Genomic DNA, 9,510 nt, shown 5'->3' with positions numbered 1-9,510 from the left:
AAAGGTCGGTGGTTTAATAGCACTGGACTATTCGGTTTCCTCCGTCCATTAAGCTTACCACCAACGTCTAATGTGAAAAATTCTTGTGTATGCTGAGTATAAGGTGATAAGCAACAATCAGTTACCCAATCAACTGTGAAGGTCATTAGGACATGTGAAGATGTTTCACATTAAGGGCCTCCTCATATCAGATATCTTTGTTTATACTAAACATAGTACAACAATGTGAGACAACAATCCATATAAAATAATTATATATATAAGCAACAGTTATAAAATGAACGTCCTCCAGCGCGGCGCAATAACTCGGGAGCCTCTCACCAATGCAGTCGCTGTGAGTTCAAAGTCCAACCCATACGTGGAAAGGTCCTCTAGCAACCTATGGATGGCCGTGGGTTTCCCGGGGACTCTGCCCGGTTTTCCGCTCACCATAATGTTGGCTGCCGTCGTATAAGAGAAATATTCTTGCGTGCAGCGTGAAACACTGATTAAATAAATAAATATGATTATATATGTATATGTATGTAAAGACTGGACAGACTATTTCTTAAGAAAATGGCATGGTCTAAAACTGGTAAACCTTTTCTTCTATTCTCATAAACAAAGTATCAAATTGTCATATACACCAATCCTTATGTGTCCACCTAGGGCAGTATTTTTATTTATTTATTATCTATTTATTTATTTGATCGTTGTTTTACGACTTACTCAATTTACAATATTTCATTTATATGGCGGCGGAAATGATTATGATGGGAAAGAACAAGGAAAAGCCCGGGGGAAGCCCACGACCGTTCGCAGGTTACTGTCAGATCTGCCCACGTATACGACCGCAGACGAAGCCAGACTTGAATTCACATTGGTCAGAGGCTCCTGACTCATTGTGCTGCGCTAACTCGCTAAGCATTCGCCCACGAAGTGTTCCACAGATTACATTTCTGAAAAGCCACGACAAGTATATAACTGGCATAAACGATCAATTTTGAAAACTGATTTGACATCGCTATGAACGTGGATAGTGTGCCCTAGAGCCATTGTTCTGTGTCTTAGGGTAGCAGTTAACATGTTCTTTATAATCTAAGTATTTTGAGGGTTATTTTGATGGGTTGGTTGTAGCCTAATAGATTAGGCTAGTTATCGGTATGTGCTGTGAAAAATAGGGGCACCCTAAAAGGTCTGACAGCAACCTGCGGATGATCGTGGGTTTCCCTCGGGTTCTGCCCGGTTTCCTCCCACCATGATGCTGGCCGCCGTCGTATAAGTGAAATATTCTTGAGTACGGCGTAAAACACCAATCAAATAAATAAATAAATAAAAATAGGGGCAAAATTAGAGTAATGCGCAGAACTGCACAGATCTAATGTTAGTTATGAATACCCTTAAAATAGAGCTTGTAAATATATAGATATTAGAAACCGAAAAGCATGTCGCCTACTTCCGCAATGAGAGTAGCGTAAATCCGAGTGCAGGAATTCTGACCAATCATTTCTGCAGAACGAACTTCAAAATTATCCCAATCTCCGCGAAGATATTTTGACTAATCAACGACTGGTCACGTGAAGGGTCTATGATGTCACATCTTTACCTAAAATTCTGCAGAAAGAAACACGTGATTGTCAGGCAGCTTGTAATCTATTGCATTCATCTCGCCAACTCTGGTTTCTCACTTTTTTCCCATTTTTCACATCCCGTTGAACAAAATAAGACTTGTTGTCAACTTTTCTAAGGTATTTTTCATACTTTGTCAACTTTTTGAAAATTCTGATAATAAAAAGTCACAAATATGACATGATAAATATTGAAAATAACTCAAACTAAATGAATTTAAATCAACTTTATTTTTTCATTTCTTTCTCTGGAAGTGAAACATGCAGGCACAAACACAAAACATACATTCTGAAACAATTTAACAAACCATAGCTACTGAAATATGACATCGCCAAATGATGTTGAATCAGAAGATGCAAATTTCTAATCGAAAAACTCTAAAGACTTCTTACCGAATTGATTCACAGTGTAACATGTTATCATCCAAAGTTACTTATTTGGTAAAACTATTTCATAGCATCAAATAACAATAATATGTCAGTTCCTTAAAGCTAGAATACAGAATAGGGTCACATAATTAGATAAGTCTGCGTCGTCTGTTTTGACAGGTTTATCGTGCACAATGTTCTGGCATGTATCTCCACACTCACACAAGTCTGCGCATATCAGCTCATTCTTCTTGCTTCCATGTGATTTTCTCATACAACTAGTTTTGCAACTGCATTTTTTCAGCTTTAGCCAGGCTTCCGGAGCTGGAGCTTTGAGACAGAAGACTGGTTTGAGTCGGCCATCTATGGACTCCCAGGAGTAGTTTGCAGGTGATGCAAGTTGTGGACAAGGTGTTTTTAACAACTTCCAGACTAGAGCCATATAGTAAGCCCTTGAACTATGCGAACTAATGTTCCCCGGGTTTTAGGAAGCTGTTGTCCTTCTTTTCCTCTCTGCACAAACAATACCCACCTTTAACAGTTTCATCCAGGTGCCCAGTTTTCTACAGTACACACAGATACCTCTCCCTTTCATCTAATATGTAACAACTCCTTTGTTTGTCCAAATTTTGCAAATACATCAAGAATGTCATCATCACTTGGCATTAATGCCTTGAAATGGCTCAATACACCTTTGCCAGCAAATGATCCAGTGTTATATGTTGAAAGCATCCTTGAAAGCATAGTGCTTCCAATCAGTGCTTCTGCTCTCTTGTATCCAATTCTCCTGTAGCTTTCTTTAATGGATATTATATCACCCTTCTGTCTTAGACGTGTAGTTGAATTTGGAAGCATAGGGAAGTGTCCTAAGAGAAGAACGAACACATCTGTGTCTACTGAGAATATATCAGGGATAGACTGCGGGTTCTTATCAGTCACATCAAATGCATCCAGAAGTACAAGCTGGGCACCTCTTCCTGGTTGTGGTGACCGGCTGCCCTCTCCGGCATACTAACAATTAATGTCCATCAGGGGACAGTTGACTTCGTTTATTGTGTGATTCATAACCAGCGCCCTTTTGGCTTTGCCCAGGAAGTGACTGATGAGCTTATCAAACAGGTGCTGGTACTTCGTCAGGTCTGAGAAAGAAAGACCTTCATGTTCGTGATTTCAGTATCATCATTCACTTGGTAATAGACTGGTGTTATTTTAACTATTCGCTCATCTCGAGTTGTTTCCTTGAGAGAGCCAGAGATATATTGATCAAAAACAATCCTGACTTATCATAAGTGTCACTCATTCCAGCTACAATGTCTACATACTTCAAGGTAAAATACATTGCATTTGACATTTCAGGGTTTTTTTGGGCACCATGTTCACTATACACATAGCATCAATGATTACAACTGAGGGAACATCACTTGCTGGTTCAGATAATGTCCTGTTTCTTGGTAGAGGTACATTCAGAATGGAAGATACTACCTTCGATTTGTCAGATAGCATTATTATTGATCCATCTGGGTGAAAGTTGGAAGGTGGAGCTACACTAAATTCAAAATCTCCAATAGCGTCTGTGACATCAGAGTTTATTCTGCTCTAAGCTACAACAAGTAAGTGAGAAAGAAGTCTTCTCTCCTGTTTAACTGATACCAACGGATTATTTAATTCAATCTGTGTTGTAACTCCAGCGTCCTTGAGGTAAGATGAGTTATTCTTCTTTTGGGCATCCCAAAAGTACACTGATCCATGTACGATCTTAAAACTTCTCCAAAGCTTCGCACCCCAATTTGTCACAGTCTACAGTGTTACTGTACACATTTCCAGGTACAACAGCAAATGTGAGAAGCTTGAACATATCACTTTTGAGAAAAGGGTTACCTTGTCTGGTAATATCACAATATTTGCAGCATTTACAATAAACATGATACTTTCAAGTATCAAGTTCATGATGTAGCGAACTGGGCTGTCTTGTTTCAATTCCCGCATAACCCTTGAATTGTTGTGCAGTTTTGCATAGTGTGGAAGCTATGATGAAGTACCTCTCCATGATGTGTATATATATATATATATATATATATATATATATATATATATATATATATATATATATATATATATATATATATATATACGTGCGCGCGCACATACATGCATATACATATGCCCTCCATGTGTACGGTGATGAGGCAGGAAGTGATGTCAGAAAACACAAGTAATCTGTCTCAAATGGAGTATCACAATACACGTACATTCCTATCGATGGTGAATGAGTAGGCCTAAGTGCTTGGGGTTTACCGAAGGCAAGTAAGCCGCCCCGCCCGAGCCATTATACTGATACGGGGGTCATTCTACCGTAAGGGTATATTTTAGTCTGGCCAATAGTTCATAATTTTTAGCTGAAGGAACTGATTGAACTTCATTTCCCTGATTTGTATATATTTACTCATTCATATGCCACAATGTGCAACATCAAACTCCATATCTAGTGATTTTTTACAAACTTTCCTTCCGCTTGAGATCAAAACTCGGTCAACAACGTTACCGACAAACTTCTACGTGAGTGAATGCCAAACGTCGATAGTGCATATTTACATACCCTATGATGTTAATAATTAAGTGTCCTTAGCACGATAACATATGATAATGTAACCGGGATTTTGGATGGTTTTGATATTTTGACTATTTATACCCAATTCAGGACCCCAAACACAATATATGCACCCAGTCAATGCACTCAGAAGGCATACAATGTCAATTCTGACAAAGACGTTTATACAAACAAAGAAGTGTACGGAGCCGCTGTAAATGACACCAGAGCGTTCAATGTGCGCTTATGCATTAGTATTGAATAAGCGTTTTATGTGTGGTAACGTAGTGGACAGCTCTGGTAACATAGTTGACACCGGTAACGTTGTTGACAAAAGTAACACAGTACCTGTGTGTGGAGACCAAAATCTGTTTTTCTTACCCAACAGATTTCAACATACAACAGGTTATTGATCTGATTGGTTGTTGTTTTACACCACAACAAGAATTTTTCACGGAGTCTCACATGATAGCGACCAGTGTATCTGGGAAGTGGAGTTATGAACCACACGTGACGTGCAATGGACCTTGTTAAAGTACAACTCCACATACAGCCACATGCAGAGCAGCGCCAACACATACATGTATATTGCGATTCAGGCCCAAAAAAATATTTCAAGCAGAGGAACTTTGGACACTGAAACTGCGATCTTGTTCATGGTGGGAGTCTTCCAAACATTATAACACCGGTTAACATCGAAACGATATAAAAATAGAATTCTGCATTGAATGAATGAATGCTTAGGGTTAACGTCGTACCAACAATATTTCAGTCACATGACGACGAGGAGTCATTAGGGTGTGTGCACATGTTATGTACCTCCTTGTTGCAGGGCGGATTTCCACCGCTCTTTTATAAGGTGCTGTGTCACAGAGATGACTTGCCAAAGGCACCCAACAAACCCTCTCCGAACCATTATACTGGTAAGGCCAACCAGTCGTTTCACTATCCCCTAAATGCCGGGCGTTTGGCAAGGAAGCTGCAACTACCTCTTTTAAAGTCTTAGGTGTGACCTGACAGAGGTTTGATCCTGGATCTCCCGGACCTGAAGCGAGCGCCCTTACCAACTGAGCTATCGGGGTTGGTAATTCTGCATTGAGGTTTCACTCAATTGAAGAGAATAAAAGAGAGTCTTCATTTAATCTGTAGGTTACACATACTTTATTTCTGGCCAAAGACGACTTGTGCAACTTTACTAACACATTCAGAAAGAATTCAGATAAACTTATTAATAAATCATTGATCAATTTATCTTTGACCAGATTTCTTTATCAATCTGCAGGTGACGTGTGCCAATTTTACACGGTTCGGGAATGGTGCAGATTACGTCCTCGTGGCGATACCAGACGACATCGTCAAACCTTGACCAGAAAAATCTGTTTTCCCCAACTGCCGACATGCTCTTCACTTCCACATCCTTCTCATCCACACCTGTCACAATACCCGGGTAATATTTCCCATCATACATATACTTTACCACACACCATTTTCCGATAACGTCAGGGTCGGTGATGTCGAGAGGAGTCAGGCCGGTGTGTGAAGGCTCATGAGTCGGTTGTTGAGGGGTAGTCATTTCAGATGTCGGAAACACAAACTCTTTGGCATCATAACAAGAACACCGTAAGGTGTCTGGATGGCTACAGAAGCAACTTATCTGTCTGTAATACATTGACCCCATCTTTGTTGTACATATCTGATGAATGCCCATTGTACCAGGAACGGTTACTATGTTCTCGGGAAGCATCTTTGTAGCATTGGTAACAGAAGAACTGTCAGTGAAAAACATTTTCACTTTGGTTTCTGACTTCGTTAGTTCACCCAAACATTTTTTTAGCATCAGGGATATCTATGCCCGCATTAACAAGGCGATCTGCTGCTCTTTTGATGGACCCACCTACTCCATCAGGGGCGCCCTTACCGTGCCCAGCTTCAAAGAAATTCCACGTTGCTGATGAGAAACCCTGCTGGTATATTTTGGTACAGAAAAGGAAAAAGTTTTTCTTTTGTCTGTACTGGGTGGACGGGCCATCGCTGTAGAAGTGCAACGTGTCTACCTTTGGGAACTTGGTTTTAATGTACTGAAAAACAGGCTCTAGGTATGTCCAGATTGCAGGTGGGTCATGCTGCAGCGATGGGGACATAGTGCACATAGCTATTGCCTCTGGAATGTTTCCTACCTGAAGCACCACGTCATGTAAGGTAACTTGCTGGTGTGAGGCTCCAAAGTGTGCTGACTGTATTTCTGTGGCATATTGACAAAGATAATTTTCAGCGAAATCAAGCTGGATTATGCATTCATTATCCTTAAGGTTTTCCTTCAACTGTCGTAGAGAGGCAAACTGGTGACGTATGTTAAATAAATGGCGCTGAAATTGCTTCATCTGTTTCTGGAACAAATTAACCACATCCACCAGTCTTTCTGAAATTTTATCCTTTGACGTCACCCTCTGTTCCTTCACTTCCGAGGACTTCAGCACTCTCTCTGTCTTTTTGGAAACCCATTGCCAGTATTCTACCTGTTGTAACTCATCATAGTTTTCTTCCACTGGAACTTGAACCGAGACGCATGATGCACACTCGCCGTACATGCACGCCCTTTGATTTCTGTCTCAAGCCATGTTGTCTGCCATTTGACATAAGTCGGATGTTTGTAAAAGTTTTAAGTCACGCAATTTTTGGACAAGTAGGTTCAAGTTTTCATGTGTTTTACACAGACAGGTTTCTCTGTCCTTTGAGGACGGTATAATTACCCAAAACGGTCGTAACCGACAGAAGAGAGAATATGATATCTTCATGTTTGGGCTCTCTCAAAGAAATTTCATGTGAAGCACCTTCAAGCTGTCGCATAGAAAGGGTTTCTGCATTTTCTGCTTATTTCGGATTTTTGTCTCCTTTTTCCCAGCAGTTATACGTGATACATCATCCCGGATGTAAAAGGATCGAACACGTGATGCCAACTTTGAGGCCCACGCTGCCATCTTCCGTTTCTTAAAATCAAAAGGGTCTGCATTACACGTGGAGCCAGTGACTAGATGTTTCCATCTTCTTTGGGAAAAGCCAAAAGTTTCTTCCGCAAATTTCTGGAATCGATACTGTTTGACTATTTTCCCAGTCAAAAGTCGTGCCACCATTTGTTTCCTCCTCTCATGATGCGACGCCTTGTATTTGGCTTTCAGGTCGCTGACTAGGGCAAAGTGGAAATTTAATGTTTGTCTGACAGATTTCCCAACATGAAAGTTCCTTAGTAACTGATGAGTTTTTACTTCTAGGGCTGTCTGATGTGCGATTGAGAAGACGGTTGTATCGCTTTCTGTAGCGCTCTGCACGCCTCTTCTCCTGCTGTAATGCTTCTGTCAAGTCTTTCATGTCAGAGCGTTTAGCCCGAGCCCTTCGCCTTCTAAGTCCACTTTCTCTTCTGAAACACAACCATGAGAAATAATACTTTAGCTTTTGTGCGCACATATATACTAAAACTCTAGCAGTAACAAAATCAAGAATTCATTTTGGATTGCCATATCTGCCATTTGTCAGCTTTTGTAATACACACGTTGGGCCTATCTCACAGGAAGACAATACAACTTAATCAGCTACACATACCTGCCGTTTCCATTATCGTCAGGGCTTCTCGACGTTGTCTATATCGACGCTGTTTTTTCTGCAGCAGATAGAGGCATATTCCTGCCGTATATGCTTCTTGAAAAGTTCTTCTGCAACAAAAACAGACTTTTATGACGCACTGCTCTGATAAGAATAAATAGTATTAGGTTACGCTTTAGCTTTTAATCTAAAATGTCAACAACGTTACCATATGTCACCCACGTTACCAGGTACAAGGTAACGTAGTTGACAGTAACGTTGTTGACAGAACTGCACAAAAACAACAACAACTCCGTGCTGTACACAGACAATGGAAGTTACTTAAGGTGAAAGGCATTTGATTACATCAGATATATTAGACTGTTAATTACTTTTTCAGGTAAAACCTTTGATTGGCAAAATATCATGGTAACATAGTTGACATATTTAAGTGACAGACCATTTAGGTTGAGCCATTAATCAACAGTTTTTGGCGAAAAATGCATAGAAACTTACCAAACCTGACTTTGAAGATCAGCAATTTCCCGCCTTTGCCCTGGGGGATCTGGTTGTCATCAAGGGCATGTAACTCTTGTTAAGTTCACCAGAAAGTGTCATGGTAACGTAGTTGACACAGCACTAAGGGACATCATTTTCACAGGCTGTATTTAATGCATTTGTACATTTTCAACGTAATTTTCTTATTACATATATTATTCAATGTTAACGGCAACAACTGATTTTGGCTGGAGATAGAAATTCCACAAAAAAAGAGCATTTTAAGTAATGTTTTAATACAAAACTCACTGTGGGACATGCCATTTTACCAATACCACAAAACCAAATCAATTCATAAAGCATGTTATTTGCCTCTTTTTTAAAGCCAAACTAGTACATTTTAGCAGTTATTGTCTTGTATTTCATACTCCTGCAAATCTTCATTCTCATATTGAAGAAAATAGTCTTGTTTAGCGCTGTCTGAGCCTTAGGACATAAAATATACTGTTGTGGTAGAATGACCCCCGGGTCAACCAGTCGTTGCACTATCCCCTTCATGCTGAACGCCAAGCGAGGAAGTTACAACTTCCTCTTTTAAAGTCTTAGGTGTGACTCGACCAAGGATTGATCCTGGATCTACCGGTCCCGAAGCTGACATCGATGGTGAAGACATGTACAATAATTATGTATATATTATTCAAATAGCCTGTAGGGCGTATCTGCACTACACAACACTTGCATATTTCGTGAGACAAAGATAAATAAAGAAATGAAGCCGATTACATTTAGCCGTAAATTATACGATTTATGTTCAATACCAAGAGATACTAAATGTTTTTTTTCTATTTGGTATTGAAACCCATCTATAAAAGT

The 9,510-nt window shown here is 40.0% G+C and overlaps 1 long non-coding RNA gene across 1 annotated transcript; it reads right to left on the bottom strand.

Annotated features, from left to right (window-relative positions):
• Positions 1-7,809: 7,809 nt before the first annotated feature.
• LOC135478057 (uncharacterized) lies at positions 7,810-9,124 on the bottom strand. Its single transcript, XR_010445254.1, has 3 exons — positions 8,656-9,124; positions 8,161-8,270; positions 7,810-7,978 (listed from the first exon to the last, which is right to left on the bottom strand). It is a non-coding gene; the product is annotated as an uncharacterized LOC135478057 (long non-coding RNA).
• Positions 9,125-9,510: the final 386 nt, after the last annotated feature.

This window comes from Liolophura sinensis, chromosome 11, assembly GCF_032854445.1.
Source record: "Liolophura sinensis isolate JHLJ2023 chromosome 11, CUHK_Ljap_v2, whole genome shotgun sequence".
NCBI classification, from domain to species: Eukaryota; Metazoa; Mollusca; class Polyplacophora; order Chitonida; family Chitonidae; genus Liolophura; species Liolophura sinensis.
The sequence above is the reverse complement of the archived record's forward strand: the minus strand, read 5'-3'. Positions and strand labels throughout refer to the sequence as shown.